Source organism: Musca autumnalis, unplaced genomic scaffold (genome assembly GCF_047663935.1).
Source record: "Musca autumnalis isolate F117 unplaced genomic scaffold, ASM4766393v1 scaffold_4, whole genome shotgun sequence".
Lineage (NCBI taxonomy): Eukaryota > Metazoa > Arthropoda > Insecta > Diptera > Muscidae > Musca > Musca autumnalis.
Genome location: NW_027411977.1, coordinates 33,939,442 through 33,957,925, shown reverse-complemented (window position 1 = coordinate 33,957,925; position 18,484 = coordinate 33,939,442).

Sequence of the window (18,484 nt, the reverse complement as noted above, 5' to 3'; positions counted from 1 at the left end):
CCCAGATGATATTAACCTCTGCCTGTAAGACGCTGCAGCTATTTGCAAATAATATTTCTTCCAAGCATACATCAAATACCAAGAAGGTCTTTAGCGGTCAACTCATTCGGCACTAAGGGTCATCTGACTATCGACATTTATAGCTACTGGTTCTGTAAGATGGCTTAAAAGTCCTTTATTGTTGCTGTAAAAGTGTTTTTTTATGTTTGTACGTTCACAAATTCTGCTGCTTCCCAGATGACATTAACCTCTGCCTGAAAGACGCTGCAGCTATTAAATGTGTGTTTGATTATTCGGTTCTCGCAATAGACGTCAGCGTCACTGCATTCCTCCATCATGGACTCACCTGTATATAGTGCCAGACTATCCAGAATAGAGTTCAGCCTTTAGACCAAATGTCCATACTTGGATATTTACGAATAGTGAGTGAAACCAGAAGAAGATGGGCCTACAGTTGCTTACGTGATTCCTGTTGATGGATTCAAGCGGACTATCAATTAAGTTTAAACCTTCGCATGTCCGAAATATGAAACCCACCACAATCCCGACTCTCGGAGCCTAAAAGCCGTCCTCGAAGAATGAAACTGGACCAGGATATCCGAAGGTTGGAGATCCATGATTACTAAGGCGGCCTGAGAAGTGTTTTTTATTGCTCCGCAAGTCCTATTGAAATGGGATTAGGAAAATGTTGTAGCAGCCAAATTCTCTACAAGATTGACTTTTATTATATTTTCGTAGGTTAACCGTTTTTGAGATATAGAAATTCAAATTGGGACAATAAAACAATATCATATACACTGCACCTTAAGTATCTTTAAGTGAAACCCGCTTGCACCTGGGAAGTTTTTGCGGATTCTGAAACAGCAATATTCATTGATGAGAAAAATCAAAAAAAAAACCAAAAATATCGCCGGAGGGACTTTTTAATAAATCGCTCTCAAAGTTCACATTTTTAGGTTAATTTTGGGTTTTCGCGATCTTGCTTGGAAACCGCTAGTCCTATAGAAATGGGACTAAAATGTTGCAAAGGTGAAAAGTCGCTACCACATTTCCTTTAGTCCCATTTCGATAGCATTTGCCGTTTCCAAGCAATCCTGAATACATAAAATAAACCTAAAAATGTGAACTTTGACTGCGAGTTTTTTTAAAAACCCCCCTGGGATTTTTTTCTTGTTTTTTTTTGATTTTTCTCATATATGAACATTATTTAAAAAATAAGCACCTTCCCTTTATGTTGGTTCGTGGTGAGCGTAGAAAGATCTACTGATCCTTTTTGGAGTCTAATTGTCCCCTAATTTCCAAGTCCAGTAACCTTGCTGTTGTCCTTCATAGGCAGTAAGAAAGAATAGTTGGTCTGCAGTCTTAAGGTAATATGTAACTCAACTTCCTGCTTTGGAGATGTAGATCACATTTACCTCTATCCATAGACCAGGTATGTGTGAGAGAAGGACACAGGCCATAAAAATCTCCGCCTGGATTTTTTGCACCGGTGCCGCTACATTCTGCAGCTTTGCTGGTATTGTAGAAGTCTGAACACTCATCCATTACGTTGTCTTCGCGAACCACGCTGTTACCACGTAATTTACCAGGAACTGATCAATCGCGTTTTATGTGGTCAACAGGGTTTCTTATTTATCTTTATCGGAGGTACCTTGCTGCTGACAAGGGACTTGAAGGCCTAGTTCCTACTTATCAGCTGGTCCCAGATAACTGTAGAATACGTGGACGACTTAAACATGTTGTCGTATGTGACCTTAAGGATCTTAGGGTAGTTAATGATCAGACCTGGGCATTCAGTCCCTCATTTCTGCAGTACATGCAGTAAAGGGTGTAGCCACAATTGTTGCAAATATCTGGCATATTTCTTGCACGGAACGAGGTAAAAAGTTTCTTCACATATGTGGTTCGACGTCAAGATCATAGAATTTCCAGAAACGCAACGATATATCAGGAAAAATGTCTAAAATTGTCTTTTCCATTTCAAAAAAATCAAAAAAAAAATTTTGATACTACATCAATGATTTTTGGTACATAGATTAAGAAAAAAATCAGCATTTCAAATCTGTTTTCGTTACTAATTTTGATCTTTGCGCGCAAAAGATATGACCGTTTTAATAATGATAAATAGAAAAAATTCTAAAAAAATCGCGGCTTAAAATAGTTAGCTGTTATATCCTATTATCGTTAACTGAATTCGTACCCTTTGCGATGATGCAAAAAATAATCGCAAAGTCTCAATGGATTCGCGAAAAATCAAATTTGTTAAATAATTTCACGTATTTACAAACATATTTTTGAAACAATGGCGCTTATACTTACGAAAAATATATAAAAAAATTATAACAGCATCCAGACATTTTGAGGAATAAAATGAGACCTAAGCTGTGAAGGTTGGAGCTATAGTATTCATTTTATTTGCAAAATTACGAAGAAAATATTACGAAAAAATTAAAATCATATTATTCTAATTTTATTTTTTTTATGGTTTTATAGGAAAAGTTGGAGAAAAAATTTTTGAGTTCTTCGGCATTTTCGTCAAAATTTCACGCAATAATGATGATATTCCGTTGTAAAAAATTTTTCACTTATAGTTTTCCTATTGGATACTAATATTAGAACCTTATATTAAATCACAAGGAATTCGAATTGTGGCATAAAGTTAAAATAATGTTATATTGAATATTACAACATTTGAGACGCATATAAACCGCGTAATTATGAAAATGACATGATGCGCATCCGATTTTCAAACACAGCGAATCAATCCCTCTTTTTTGATGTACAGTTTGTCAAATTCTATTTGGCGGCCACGATGTAGCATCTGCTGCATATTAGTGTGCAAAATACAGTAAAATGGTCATAATTTCCGCGAAGTTCATTTACATTTTATGCGCATCCGATTTCAATAATCACCATTAAACAATACATCACTCTATGCCGTTTCAATGCGATCCATTAAGAATCGTGGATGTAGCATCGCACTCAATTTTTAGAAAAAATCTATTATATCTCTGGATTTACGAGAGTTTTTAAATATCTGTTTTCGCGCAGTTTAAACACGCGTATCGATCAATTTATTTAAGTAGAACTGACACATCCAAAACGCGTTTTAATATGCGATATTTTCAAAATAATTTTTTGCAAATTTTCGAAATTTGAGGGGTATCATATCCGCCGACCTTGTGGGTGGATTTTTGCGCGTCGTGGCTTGTTAGATTCAGAACGTAAAAAAACTAAATTTACGCGGGTTTCCACGGAAATCGAAAGACGTTTGTAAATTTTAAACCAAAAAAATAGGTTTTTGAGAAAAATTTACGCACAAAAATTTCGTGTTTGGGCGCAGATTACTGTGATCCTGTGAGGGCTACACCCTCATGTTATACATTCAAAAATGCGAAATCGCGAGTACTACAATCAAATAATAAGCTTTAAGGAAAATCCAGCTGCGCGTCCCGATTAAAGCAAAAATTCAAAAAACCCCGTTTTTCAGGTTTCAAAATGTCAGCATCCGTTTGAGGCAGATACAGTGGATATATTAAAAAATCATACATTAGAAACTTCAACTCTGAAGTGTGCTCTTTAACTTCTCCTTTGAGCATTAAGCTCTACATTGTGTTGTAAAACCACTAATTGGAAAATAACATAATGAAACTCGTTTATTTCAACTATTTTTTCCGATTTTTTTACATTGGTACGACCACAGCTTCCGCTCAAATTATTATTTTAAGAAACCCCTCGGTGAATCGGGCTAAAACAGTTTATTTTACCGAAATGCGGTCAAAAGTTATGGTATAGTAAAACAGATCGCGAGTTACAATACCCCATACCTCAGTTTCAACATAAGTTAATTTTCTACAAAAAGCTTGATATATGCCTTCTGGAGAGGGTGCAATGCGGAAGGGATAGATATTAGACAACCCCTAAGATATAACCTCTCTTTGGAGTACTCACTCCACGGATCTTGAACTTGTTGTTATTGAATTTCAGGTACTACTGGCACCCACAGACATAATTGACGTAATCAGAGCTTACGAAATCCATGTTGATGATTAGCAACTTGATGTCGTTTTCTCTGAAGCCTGGTAGGAGTGGGGCCTCAAGCATTTTTTGCTACGAACGGCAAAGGTTGAATCGATCTATACGATTCAACTTGATGACATACAAGGTGGCTCAAAAGTAATCTTCCGATGTTTTTGGCTGTAATTTAAAAAAAAGATGAAAAAGTTTGATTCTTCTTGTGGATTATTTTTATTTGGTCTTTTAATTTTTTTTACATCAAGTCGAGAATATGATATCAGATAAATGGCCGCCGCCACAGTTTATTCTCATTTGAGCCCTTTTTATGGCATTTTCCATCACTTTGGCCAAAACTTCCGGCGATATGTCCTCACATTCTTGGCGGATATTGTCTTTAAGAGCTGAAAGAGTCTGAGGATTGTTGACATAAACCCGCGACTTCAAAAAGCCCAACAAAAAGAAGTTTGGAGCGCCTCATCACTCATGATTATTTTTGATGAAAAATCATCTTCCTCTTGGTGGTGATTAAGATGGCTTGATCGTATGTTAGACGCGATTGGCGGTCAGCATCTAACAGCTGATGCACCGTCTGGAGTTTGTACGGAAACATCTTCAAATCTTGTACCAAAATTCGCTGTAAACTGATACCCATTTGCGTGGCACGTCGTCTGGTCTATGTCGACGGCGCTACAGCAGCAATATTCTCTGCAGAACGAATACTCCGGGGTCTGCCATGCCTGGCAGCATCTCGTGTTCTGCCAGTCTCTTCGAGGCGAGCGGCTAAACGTCTGCGACGAAATTCACGTTGTGCCAAAGTAACCGACCGATTATTGGTCAAATAAATAGTGACCAATATTCCGCGTTCTGGAGCAGTGAAGCGTAACATTGTTTATTAACGTGTATTTTGCATGTGTTTACTACACAAATGTCAAAACAGAACTGACATTAGGGGCCAATCGCAAAAATTATAGCATTTTCTTATAGGAGGATTACTTCTGCGCCACCTTGTATATTGCTGACTTCGGGAATGCTATAGTCAGGTTGTTTAACTTAGCGTTCCAAATAACATTTGGAACATCATACATCGTAAACTCTGGTGACACTACTCTGCTGGCAGAGACCTTATGTGAAATAACATTTTCCTCCTGATCCTATCACCCAATGTTTGTCCGGCAAATCTTCCGTCACAATTGCCTTCCGATAATTGATGTCCTATCTACATTCTTCCCTGGGTTCGAAAGTAAATTATTGTCCACAATTTGATTGTTCCGGTACCAATTTAAGAACACTTCTGAAGGTCTAGCCACATTTCCCCAACATCTGTTGTTCACTGACTGTTGGGTTTTTAGGGTTGGTTCGACGAAGTATACCTGCTTATTTGCTGGTGCCACCACCTCTACTTTGGACATTTGTACGTCGGTTAATAACTTAGCCTTTGGGCTAAGCATACGACAAGGTCAATGTGTACATTATTAGTCGAAAAAGTATGTAATATATGTATGTACGTAGTAAAATCCACATTTTCTCTACTCTTTGGTAGCTTTAAAAAGGCTTTGTCTTCTAACCACTCAACTGCACAAACATCACACACACATGCACTGTCATTGTAAAAAGGCCAATCATTAAATGTGTTTATGGAGCAACAAAGTCATTGCATATCTTACAGAGAGAACACAATTGCATTACAACAACTATAAATTCGTATAACTTACAAAATGTCCTAAGCCACCGCAGGACATCAAATGATGGCTGCTCATCAACATCATCGGTAATAGAGCCACATCAAAATCATTGGCTTGACATTTCTTTCTTAGTTGCAAAAGCTGATGTTAATGTTGTTGTTGTTGCTGAAGATTTTAATTCAAATACTCTGTTTGTTGATAGGTATTGTTGTTGTACTTGCATTTTCTCAATCATGTTTGTGCGGAGGTCCACTGACGGAATACAAAATGTGACATTTACAACATTTTGTGCGAAATTTTGTTGCAATTTGGCGCATTACACAGATATGTTTATAGTATGTATGCATGTATCTTGCACAATCATCTTTGGCAACGATCGTTCTGACCGGTCATTCATCAGCCCAGGCCCTTGTCACACTGTAGTATGCCGTCATCGAAGCCGTAAAAGAGAAAATACCCTGTCTGTCTCCGTCAATGTTTGTACATGTGTGGTTTGTTGGTCGCTGGACTGGCAAGTTACTCGATTACGTCCAGTTTGCCACCACCACCAACAATACCAGGTTACAACAGCAACAAAAACGACAATATAACCAAAATGCAGTTGTTGCAATTGTAACCGCTAGTGCAATTTTGTCTTCTTTTACTGCTGCTGCTTCTTCTTCTTCGTGTTGCAGTTGTTGTTGTTTTTTTGCAACTATGTAAATAGCCCTCACTTGAATGGTGATAGTGTCACTTTGAAGAATGACATTGGCCTCTCGCCATACTTTGTTGAAAACAAAGACTGGAGGACATGCAGGCGGAACAAATGAACAGACTGGCCTGGCCGACAGACGAACGTGCGGACGGACATGACAGAATATCACATTCATTGCATTCTCAAAAGGTGGCATCATGCATGGATGGTGTGTCGTCGTGTCACATCACATACCACACCACATAACACCATTGTGCCGGTTTGGTGGTTTTAGTGTTGATGTCCTCGTCCTTCCAAGTGATGGTAATGGTGGATTGTTGACTATTTGTAAATCACTGTTTGGCTTTGGAATGTGAAAACAAATTTTATGCCGACCATCACAAAATTTGATGTGATGGAAGAAAATTGCCGCTGCTTAACATTATCTTTAGGTCCCATTGGATTATACATATGTATGTATCTGTACGGATTTACATTCATATGTATGTTCGGTTATTTGTGCCATAGAAAATTGTAAAGTTCCGTAGCAGTTGTCCACCATACTTATATATGTATGTATGTACATGTCCATCAGTATCGTATGTAAAATTTGATGAGTTTTTAGAATTCAAATACATGTTTACGTGAGATAAGAACGTTTCTTTGTGGTGTTTTATTTGATCACGTTTAAGGTATGCATGGAAATTTTGATTTGAAAGATTTGTGTTTCAATTTTTATTGGGTCATACAATTGATTGTCGGAACTGTTTGTTTAGAGGGGAACAATTCGTTCTTCTATCTGTCAAAGTTATGCTGGGAGTTTGAAAAAAACGTTTATGATGTGAGGACATGTGGACGAATTTCAACACATCGGATGTAAGTGTTCTTCACGGTAGTTAGTGTTGATTCTAAAGGTAAATTATGTGTTTGAAATTTCGGCAAATTTTTTTCACCGTAAGTGAAAAAACAAATGCTAATATTGGTAAATATCCTTACAAATTTGGTCAGCGAGGGCCTAAACAACTTTAAGGTGTATTTTTTTGCATTTTTAGTACTCATTTTCAGAGTTTTCTAGTGAGGACCAAAGTGGTGGATTTTTTAACTTTTTGAGAGCACAATTTTTTAAGCGATTTTTTAGTGAGGACCAAAGTCACAATTTTTCAAGATTTTTAGTGCGAACCAAAGGCGTGGATTTTTTAAGAATTTTAATAAGGACCCAAAACATCATAGGGCGTGTTTTTTAAGATTTTTAGTAAGGACCCAAAATAAAATAAGGCGTGGATTTTTTGAGATTTTTAGTAAGGACCGGATTTTTTTAAGATTTTTAGTGAGGGCCAAAGTCACCCTAAGGCGTGATTTTTTAAGATTTTTAGTGAAGACCAAAGTCACAATAAGGCGTAGATTTTTCAAGATTTTTCGTAAGGACCCAAAATATCATATAACATAGATTTTTTTAAAGATTTTTAGTGAGGACCAAAGTCACCATGGATTTTTGCAAGATTTTTAGTGATGGCCAAAGTCACTATAAGGCGTGGATTTGTTAAGATTTTTAGTGAGGACCAATGTCACCATAATGAATGGAATTTTAAGATTTTAAGTTAGGACCCAAAAGACCATAAAGCGTGTTTTTTTTAGAATTTTTAATAAGGACCCAAATACCATAAGGCGTGAGTTTTTTTAAGATTTTTAGTAAGGAACCAAAATACTATATGGCGTGGATTTTTTAAGATTTTTAGTAAGGACCGGTTTTTTTAAGATTTGTAGTGAGGACCAAGTCACCATAAGGCGTGTATATTTTATGATTTTTAGTGAAGACCAAAGTCACCATAAGGCGTTGATTTTTCAAGATTTTTAGTAAGGACCCAAAATATCATATAACATAGATTTTTTAAAGATTTTTAGTGAGGACCAAAGTCACCATAAGGCGTGGATTTTTTTAAGATTTTTAGTGAGGACTAAAGTCACTATAAGACATGGATTTTTTAAGATTTTTAGTGAAGACCAATTTCACCATAAGGAGTGGAATTTTAAAATTTTAAGTTAGGACCCAAAAGACCATAAGGAGTGGATTTTTTAGGATTTTTAATAAGGACCCAAAATACTATAAGGCGTGATACCATATGGCATGGATTTTTTAAGATTTTGAGTAAGGGCCGGATTTTTTAAGATTTTTAGTGAGGACCAAGTCACCATAAGGCGTGGATTTTTCAAGATTTTTAGTAAAGACCCAAAATATCATATAACATTGTTTCTTTTTTAAAGATTTTAGTGAGGACCAAAGTCAGTATAAGGCGTGGATTTTTTAAAATTTTTAGTGAGGACCAAAGTCAGTATAAGGCGTGGATTTTTTAAGATTTTTAGTGAGAACCACTGTCACCATAAGGACTGGAATTTTAAGATTTTAAGTTAGGACCCAAAAGACCATAAGGTGTGATTTTTTTAAAGAGTTTTTAGTGGGGACCAAAAAGGCCATAAGTTGCGGATTTTTTAAGATTTTCAGAAAAGATTAAGTGAACATAAGGCTTGAATTTTTTTTTTAAGATTTTTAGTAAGCACCCAAAATTGTTTAAAATTCTTAGGAAGGACCCAAAAGGAAATAAAGCGTGGACTTTTAAGATTTAAGTGACTATAAGGCGTTGATTTTTTAAGATTTTTAGTAAGGATCCAAAAGACTATGAGGCGAGGATTTCTTAAGATTTTTAGTAAGGACGCAAAAGACTATAAGGCGAGGATTTTTTAAGATTTTTAGTGAGGACCACAAATACCATAAGGCGTAGATTTTTTAAGATTTTTAGTAACCACACAAAATACCATAAGGCGTGGATATTTGTAAGAATTTTAGTGAGGACCGAAGAGTCAATTAGTTGTGGATTTTTTAAAGATTTTTAGTGATGACTGAAGTGTTCATCAAGAGTTGATTTTTGTAAGAATTTTAGTGAGGGTCGAGAGAGCTGTGGATTTTTTTTAAGATTTTTAGTGAGGACAGAAGTCTCTATTAGGTGTGGATATTTGAAAGACTTTTAGTGAGGACCAAAGAGACCAATAGATGGATTCTCGTTTTGTGTGTGGGTATTCGAGCAACAGGTATATTGCGAGTTGTTGCATCTGTGACAATGTCACGGTACATAGTTACTAGCTATTTATTCAACAGGAGAGTTAGCATGTTCTCAGAAGCGACTGAAAGTATGCCAATTAACTTTCCGATGATAGATAAAAGGACGGTGTTCAGAGGTGATGAAGTCTGCCAGTGATGGAGACGATTGCAGGGAGATGATCTGACCCAAGAGGATGTGACTTTGGTTAAGACCAAGTTACGCATATGTTGTTGTACAGTACACAATGAACTTTTGGGGGTTATGAATTAGAAGTAGGCTGAACAAAAGTAATTTTGTCAACTTAAAAATATATAAAGGAAACAATTTTCATTTTTGATTATTACCTGAATAGATACCAAACCGAATAGAACGAAAAATGTTTTAAATCAAAAACGTAATTTTTATAAGAAGTCATAGAAAATATATAAAGATTTCCACATTTAAATCCAAGAATAGTCACGTTTCCATCATTACCGTGGACTCATTACCATGGGTATAATTGATGTAAATTTGAGATTATTCAATGTATGATAATTATTAAATAAATTTATCATAGGATTTTTAAACAAACCATCAAATACAACATGGAACCATAAAGAAAAAGTAAAATTGCAGAGGAAAAATAAATAGTCAATAAGGAAAGGATCATGTCGACCGGGCCCGACTATATGATACCCTACGCCACCGTGAATTTTATTTGGGAGCTATATCTAAATAGACCGATTGCAAAGTCAAGGTTTTAGTTAATTTAACAATGAAAGGACAAATTAATCGTACAAAATTTAATATTTAAATATCATTCCCGTGGATCTACAGTTTGACAAATAATTGTTTTCAAACTAAGAAAACGAACACTTTTCATGCATTAATTACTAAAAAATGACAAACAGTTGTGATAAAAATGTCGGGTTTTTTTGACTTTTTATGAATTTTATTCTTAACAAGGATTAGTTGCTAACAAGTATCAACAATATTAGGCATGGAATATCCCCACTAAGAGGGTTACCATATGGATCAAGGGGGTACCAGATCATATTGCATGTAAACAATGTCATATAGGTCTCAAGCCAAGAATATATAAAAACTAAGACATTTAATGAGTTTTTTTGGATTACCAAGATGGACTACCATCAATTACAATGAATATTACCAACAGCAGAACTCGATCAGGAGGGTTGCCAGATCGACTAAAAAAGTACCAGGTCTTATTAACAGTAAACGGGGCCGCCTAGGCCCACGACCAGGGCCTAAAGTGGCTTATTTAACTCTAAATCAATTAAGAGACAAGAATATTTCATGAAGCAGTAAAAATTAGCACATTTGGAGACTAATATTCCTTAGGAATTTGTGGGGTACTGATTTCTACAATTTTCACAAATGCTTACTATGACCTACTGGAGACATTTCGTGTACTGTGAAGTAACACTGTGACAAAAATTTCTAAGTGACGGGGTAATAATGCTACAATGTTACCATGGTATACCATCAAAGCCAAAAAACTTACGATAATTCCTCAATCTGGCTGTTAATAGATAAAATCGGATGTCTATAGCAAGCTCAATATAATTTAGCAATATCTTCCATATGCATTTCTAACAGATTTTTGTACTTCTTGGTTATATTTTGGTTTGTTTTAGTGAATATCCTTATCCCTAAATTCAATTTCAGTTAAATAAACCATTTTTAAGATTTAATTGTGGTCCTAGGTGGTCCAGTTTACTGTTATTAAGACCTGGTACATTTTTAGTCGATCTGGCAACCCTCCTGATCGAGTTCTGCTGTAGGTAATATTCATTGTAATTGATGTCATACCATCTTGGTAAACCAAAATACTCATAAAACGTTTTAGTTTTTAGATATTCTCGGCTTGAGACCTATAGGACATTGTTTACATGCAATATGATCTGATACCCCTTGGTCCATATGGTAACCCTCTTAGTGGTGATATCCCATGCCTAATATTATTGATACTTGTTAGCAACTAATCCTTGTTAAGAATGAAATTCATAAAATGTCATGATTTTTAAGCATTTACGGAAAACATGGGGTATTTTGGAACCATAATTACATTTTGAAAACATTTTGTTGGCACCTTGCATTACATGTTAATTATTCTTTTGGTTATTATTGTTGAACTAAGCTGGTTAATTTTTTATTTATCCGTTTAATTTGGTCTTAAATAAGTCGACCAACTAATTTTTTCAAAAAACCCGACAATTTTATCACAATTTTTTGTAATTTTTTAGTAATTAATGCATGAAAAGTGTTCGTTTTCTCAGTTTGAAAACAATTTCTTGTCAAACTGTATGTCATTTACGTGAATCTATGTCATTCTCGTTGGTTGAAAAAATCCTTAAAATCCTTAAATATACATGACTCGTAGCTAATTTATGCATAAAATTGTCTTATAAAATAGTATCAGCCGAAAAATATTTATTTAAACCCATTTTCGCACTTTACCGTTTTCGACCCCCAAAACAAGTCTTTTCGCAATATTCACTCAAAAAATATCCTGTGGAAAAATATCCTGTAAAGCAAACTAAAGGATACAAATTATATGGAAATTTAAATCGTTTAGTCCTTGAAACGAATTGCTTTTGGCCGCTCTTGGACTCGTTATTATTCCGTTATTATTCAATATAATAGAAGATTTTAAAATTTCCTGGAATCCAAATTGCTTCTTTATCTGATGTCTAATATATGGCACTCTCCGCTAATTCTGATCGAGGCATCTTCATTGACCGTGCAAATTGTAGAGCTATCCATATAACCTTCGGGTCACTTCCTAGGACCGAATGTCACAACTTATGATGAAAAAAAATTAAAGTCCCCTGTGACCATTCGGTAATGACCTTCCAAACGTGGGCTAATTTTGGGTGTATAACCTGGACGAATATGTTAAACAACTCTATGTACGTGTAACACGAAAATTATTAACCATATTCCGATACCGCAGCGTAATAGAAGACCAAAAAATAAAAGACACGTATCTGGCCGTTATTTTGTATCTCATCAACTTTCGCGGTTGTAGGCCTCCAAAGGTTTGAGGCTTTGATGTAAAAAGAGGTAATTTTTCAAGACTATATCTTCCAAACCGTTAGGAATTTTGAATTTATCTCAGAGGCAATGTTGTAGATCTTGTCTTAAGGAACCAAAATTGTGAACACATATAATCCATCAAACTTCATATGCAAGGTCAAAGTCGCAAAGACCAAATTTCTGTTAAAAATTTTCTCAGGTTTTGGTCTGCAGCTATCAAACCGATCAAATTTGAAGCAAACAACCAACTGCAAAAATGTACCTCAGATCCCAATAAACATCTTTCTAGAATATATGAACTCTGTATAGACGGTTCTTAAAGGTCAAAATAACAAAGCAAATGGGATTTTTATCCTGTTTTCTCTGGTTTTGATCCACAGATACTAAACCGTTCGATATTTAAGAAAACAACCAACTGCAATAATGTAGCAAAGACATCAGTGAACAACTTTCTGGAACATGCGAAATGTCTATGAACGTTTCTTAAAGGTGAAAATAGCAAAATTACATTTGAAAATATTAAATGTTTACACTTTTTTCTCCGATTCTGGTACAAAGATACCCAACCGCCCACAAATTAGGGATACCGTCAACTACAAAAGTGTACCTAAGATTTCAGTAAACAACTTTCTAGAACATATAAGGATTCTAGGAATGATTCTCAGGGCTGAAATTCAAGAACAATTAAATTATTTTTAACATTCCCCCTGCTCAGGTTTGGGAATAACAAACTGTTAAAAACTCACGTAAATTTGAAAGGTTTGGTATTTACGGACCTGAACAGGAATGAATGATCTAAAATAATAGAATTTTGAGCTTGAAGAATCGTTCCTAGAATCTTCATATGTTCTAGAAAGTTGTTTGATGAAATCTTAGGTACATTTTTGTAGTCGACGGTATCCTAAATTTTTGCGGACAAGAATTGGAGAATAAACTGTAAAAACTGAATATTTTCAAAAGTTTTTTTTTGCTATTTTCACCTTTAAGAACCGTGCATAGACATCTCGCATGTTCCAGAAAGTTGTCCAAAACCCGAGAAAATTTTTAAAAGAAATTTGACCTTGGCGATTTTGACTTGCTGATGAAGTTTGATGGATTATATGTCCTTATCCTTCAGACAAGATCTACAACTTTGCCTCTGAGATAAATTCAAAACCCTTAACGGTTTGGAAGATATAGTCCTGAAAATGACCCCTTTTTACATCAAAGCCTCAAACCTTTGGAGGCCTATAACCGCCAAAGTTGATGAGATAGGAAATAACAACGAGAAACGTGTCTTTTATTTTTTGGTCTTCTATCACGCTGCTGTGTCAGAATATGGTTAATAAACCATGATCTAAAAAATGACACACATTGTAATTAGAGCCCAGCTGAAGCGAGATAGGTATGTATTGAATACACTGATACAATATTTCCACGCCCCCACACTTCTTCAGGGCGTTGTAATCGAAGTTGTAATCTTCACACCGCTGTAAGCTGCAGTTATTGTTGAGCTTGGTTTCATGCACCACAGGGACCTATAAAAATAATAAAGTCCAATATATCCTCGATCTTACCTCAGAGTCCATTGCAATTAAATTGCAACAATAATGCATTGGAATAACAAAGATCTGTGGTAAAGACAGCCTATTCGGTTACTGAGAGACTGCAGGGGAATCGTCTAATTACAATAAGGGCTCATTGAGAATGCAGCAACATAGTCCCTGTCTTTGTCCCTCACATGGACGAATCTAGATCACCCCAGATATATACGTTGTATCTCACCGAAGTTTGGGTATGGTGAATGTAACAGTCCGAGCACATACAAATTGGTCGTGGGGTTTTCTGTGAAAACAGATCAGTACTTTACTTTTTCCTGTTGCATAATTAGATCCCATTTCCAAGTGTTGGTTACTAACGTGAAGCCACAACTTATGTCTGGGAAGGTGAGGACAATCAGAACTGTTGCTTGGCAATGTCATTCCTTATGAAAACCTATTGCCACCTATGTCTTACATAAAGCAATAAATGTCTGCGAAAATAAAGTTCCAGATTTTTTACAATCAATTTAATGCTCCTATGCTTTAAAATATTTCTAGAACTAATTCTAAAGAATAAAATAAAATTACCATAATTTTCAAAATTTTAAATACTTTTCTTTTGTTTAAAAAGGCGAAATGAAATGTACATAAATCATTAACATATTTTTCAACAACTTCTTGCCAGGCAGCCTCCAAGGAAATAGACAAAATAGGGTTTGACGTTTTCATTTTATCATAACGATGACATTTTCTTTGAATAGTGATGACTTTTACTTACTTTTTCCTTTTGTTTTATTTTAATTGGAAAATATTCCATTTATTTTTTGCCAAGTTTTTTTTTTTTTGGGTTTCTTCTTCATTATGCCACGAAAACACAAGCTGAAGGAGAAGAAGTAGACAAAAAGATTGAAAGGCATTTAAATTAATTTTTACAAAAATCACGATGATGTGTAGGATGACTTCATCATCCACATCGTCGTCATCGTCATCATCATTGTCACTGACATCAACTTCGACGTCATCTTCTTTAAGCATGGCTGGCAGTCAGGAGCATCAGCTTCATTTTCATGTTGTCATTAAAGTCAACATCTGTATTGTCACACATAGACAGCACCGGGCAGCCAACAAATAAACAAACAATCCATATACTAAAAAAACCAAAAAAAAAACAACAATATCAGATATCCAAAAAAGCATAGCAAACTAAACGACTTACTTTCGATCTTGAGGTTTAAAGTACGTGAACTTTTAACAGCCACATCCATAGAAAAAAAACGACGAAATCCTCTCCAAAATAGATCCATCCAATAAGAATGAAATAAACAAACGAGACAAACTGCCAGGATTGTTGTTGATATCGAACAGTGGTTTGTGTAAAAGCTGGCAAAGAAACGAAACATATGTGGTAAGTTGTTTGAAACCGAGAGCTTAAGACTGATGATGTGCTTTGTTCAGAATAACTAGAGGTGTGTTCCAGCATCGAATGAAGAAAAAATTATTCGAATACTGTTACATCCTCATATAAATCAAGACCACAATGACTTATTTACTAACTTACTTAGATGGCCCATTACAGATCATTGTTCCATAGGCCGAACTAACAAAAGATCTCCATTACTCTCTGTTTATTGCTTCATTTCTGAAATACCACGCCTTTTCATCCATTTGTTTGCACCATCTATTCATTGGTCTGCCAATTCTGCGTGCACCGCCAAGCGGCCCGTACTTGTACGCCTCGTTAACGGGCTTATCATCGCTCATTCTTATAATATGGCCTAGCCAACGTAACAGTTGCATCTCGATACGTTTAACTCTATTGATGTCGTTGTTAAGCAGATACAGATCGTGGTTCATGCGACGTCGATATTCACCGTCAAAGCAGATTGGTCTGTAGATCTTTCGAAGAATTTTTCTCTCAAACACACCAAGCACTGCCTTGTCTGATTGCGCAAATACCTAGGCTTCGGAATCATACATCAGTACGGGTAGTTTCAGTGTTTTGTAGAGCGTTATTTTGGTTTGACGATATATGGCTTTGTTTTTTAACTGCTTTCTTAAACCATAGTAGCATCTGTTGGTCAATACAACACCGGATATTGCCAGGCTCCATTTAAAATTTTTTTGAATAGTTTGACAGTTTTTAGCCTAGACTTACTCAGGACTGTTTCTCGTACGACCATGTTATGTGTTGTTTACAGTGACATGAAAAAATCACTTTGCAAAAAAAGGAATTTACTTGTGAACATTTTCGTCCAAGAATTTTTCACAACTTTCGACGTGGATAATCACCGCAAGAGTGTATCGATCAAATTAAATATTTGTATGCGAAGAAGGACCATCCTATAGGATTATGAAAAACGGGTTAAAATAAATTCAACCGTGATCCGCACTCGTCAAAAAACGAAGGTTGTGAGGGTCACCCAAAATCGGTCGTTGTGCCAGAAAAAAATATGCCGTGCACGAACGGATAATGCGAGATGGTCATGTTAAATACCGTGAGATAGAGGCATCCTTGGGCATTTCTTCCACCAACCATTTGATATTGCATAAACACCTGGCCGCAAAAATTGAGTTTTCTCGTTAGATCCAGCTCAAAAAATGCTGATGTGAATTGGTTCAAAGAAATTGAGCATAAAATCGATCGAGGTGCTTCAAACGACGTTTATAAGATCGCCACAGACGACGAATCTAGGATCTATGCCTGAAACAAAACAGGAATCAGCCGGAACAAGCACTTCGAAGCAAAAGTTTGCCTGTTTCTTCAGAAAAACTGACCGTGTGGCGAATATACGGCTTGAAAAAAATATAGGACGGATAATTATAAGTGGAACACTATAATTTGTTTGCCTGAAGTCTCCTGAGATGTTCGAAAAACGAACAAGAGAAGACAAAAATCTGCATCATGACAATATGGGCTCTCACAAATTGATACAAACCAGCGCATGTTTGACCGGACAGAACGTGGAATTAATGGGTTATCCGTGGTACAGCCCTGACTGGGGATTCAATGAATTCATTTGATACCAGCACATCCATAAAAAAGGTGTGGTCAACGATTTTTGTTTGCCTGAAGATGCTGTAAAAGCGTTCAAAAACCATGTTTTGGAGGTATCTCAATCGGAGTGGAAAAAGTGCTTCGCCAATAGGTTTGAGCGCCCGAAAAAGTGTATAAATCTTGCTGGAGACTACTTGAGAAAACAATAATATCGTTTTTTATGGTAAATATTCGCTTTTTATAGTTAAGCCAGATAGTTATCGTTCAGCCCTCGTATCATCAGCATAAGCAAGTAAAATGTGGCTATTGGAGTAGAATGTTTCACTTCTTTTGACGTTTGCCTCTCGTATAACCTTTTTTAGCAGGATGTTGAAAAGATCACACGAAAGGCTGTCTCCTTGCCTGAAACCTCTTTTGATACAAAACTTTTCGGAGAGGTTCTTTCCTATTTTAACTGAGGATCGAGTATCAGTTAATGCCAGTTTATAAAGCCACATGAGCTTTTTGGGGATACTAAATAAAGACATGGTTTGGAATACACTGTGCAACACGAAAATTATTAACCATATCCTAATACCGCAGTGTGATAGAACACCAAAAATGAGAAGACACGTGTCTCGCCGTTTTTCCTATCTCATCAACTTTCGCGGTTATAGGCCTCCAAAGGTTTGAGGCTTTGATGTAGAAAGGGTCATTTAGTCAGGACTATATCTTCCAAACCATTAGGAAATTTGAATTTATCTCGGAGGCAAAGTTGTAGCTCTTGTCTTAAAGAACAAAAATTGTGAACACATATAATCCATCAAGCTTCATCTGCAAGGTCAAAATCGCCATGGTCAAATTTCTTATAAAATTTTGTCTCAAGTTTTGTTTTATACAGCTTTCAAACCCATCAAATTTGATGCAAACAACTGTGACGACCAAAAATCACCTGGGTTCATTTTTGCCCGCACCCAGTGAAGTTTACATATTGAATTGTATTTTTTTATATATACTGAATAAATCAATTTAATCTTAACCTACGTGAGCGTCTTTTGTGTTCTGAGGCCACGTTACAGATAAAGAGAGAGATCCGCCGTTATCTCCCAAAAACAACGAGCTAGCAGTACTTATCCAGGTCTCTGTTTAATTAACCCCTCCGGCTTCACCATTGCACTACCACGAGTACTTATCCAGGTCTCGTATCCCGAATCCAGTGAGCCCATCTTATAACCTGTGGACGGCGGACCTTTAGACTCCTTGTAACACTTTATATTCTTAGATCCACAATAAACCAGTGAACTTATTATGTATAAAATCATTTAGTCATTGAATAAAATTTGATTCAGAGAACAACAAAACATACTGATCTTTCTCTTTCTCTCTCACACAAAATCGAACTAAATGTCTGTCCGGCGAGCTATTCTAGCCCACGGGGAGAAATCCCGTCGTTACACAACCAACTACAAACATGTACCTCAGAT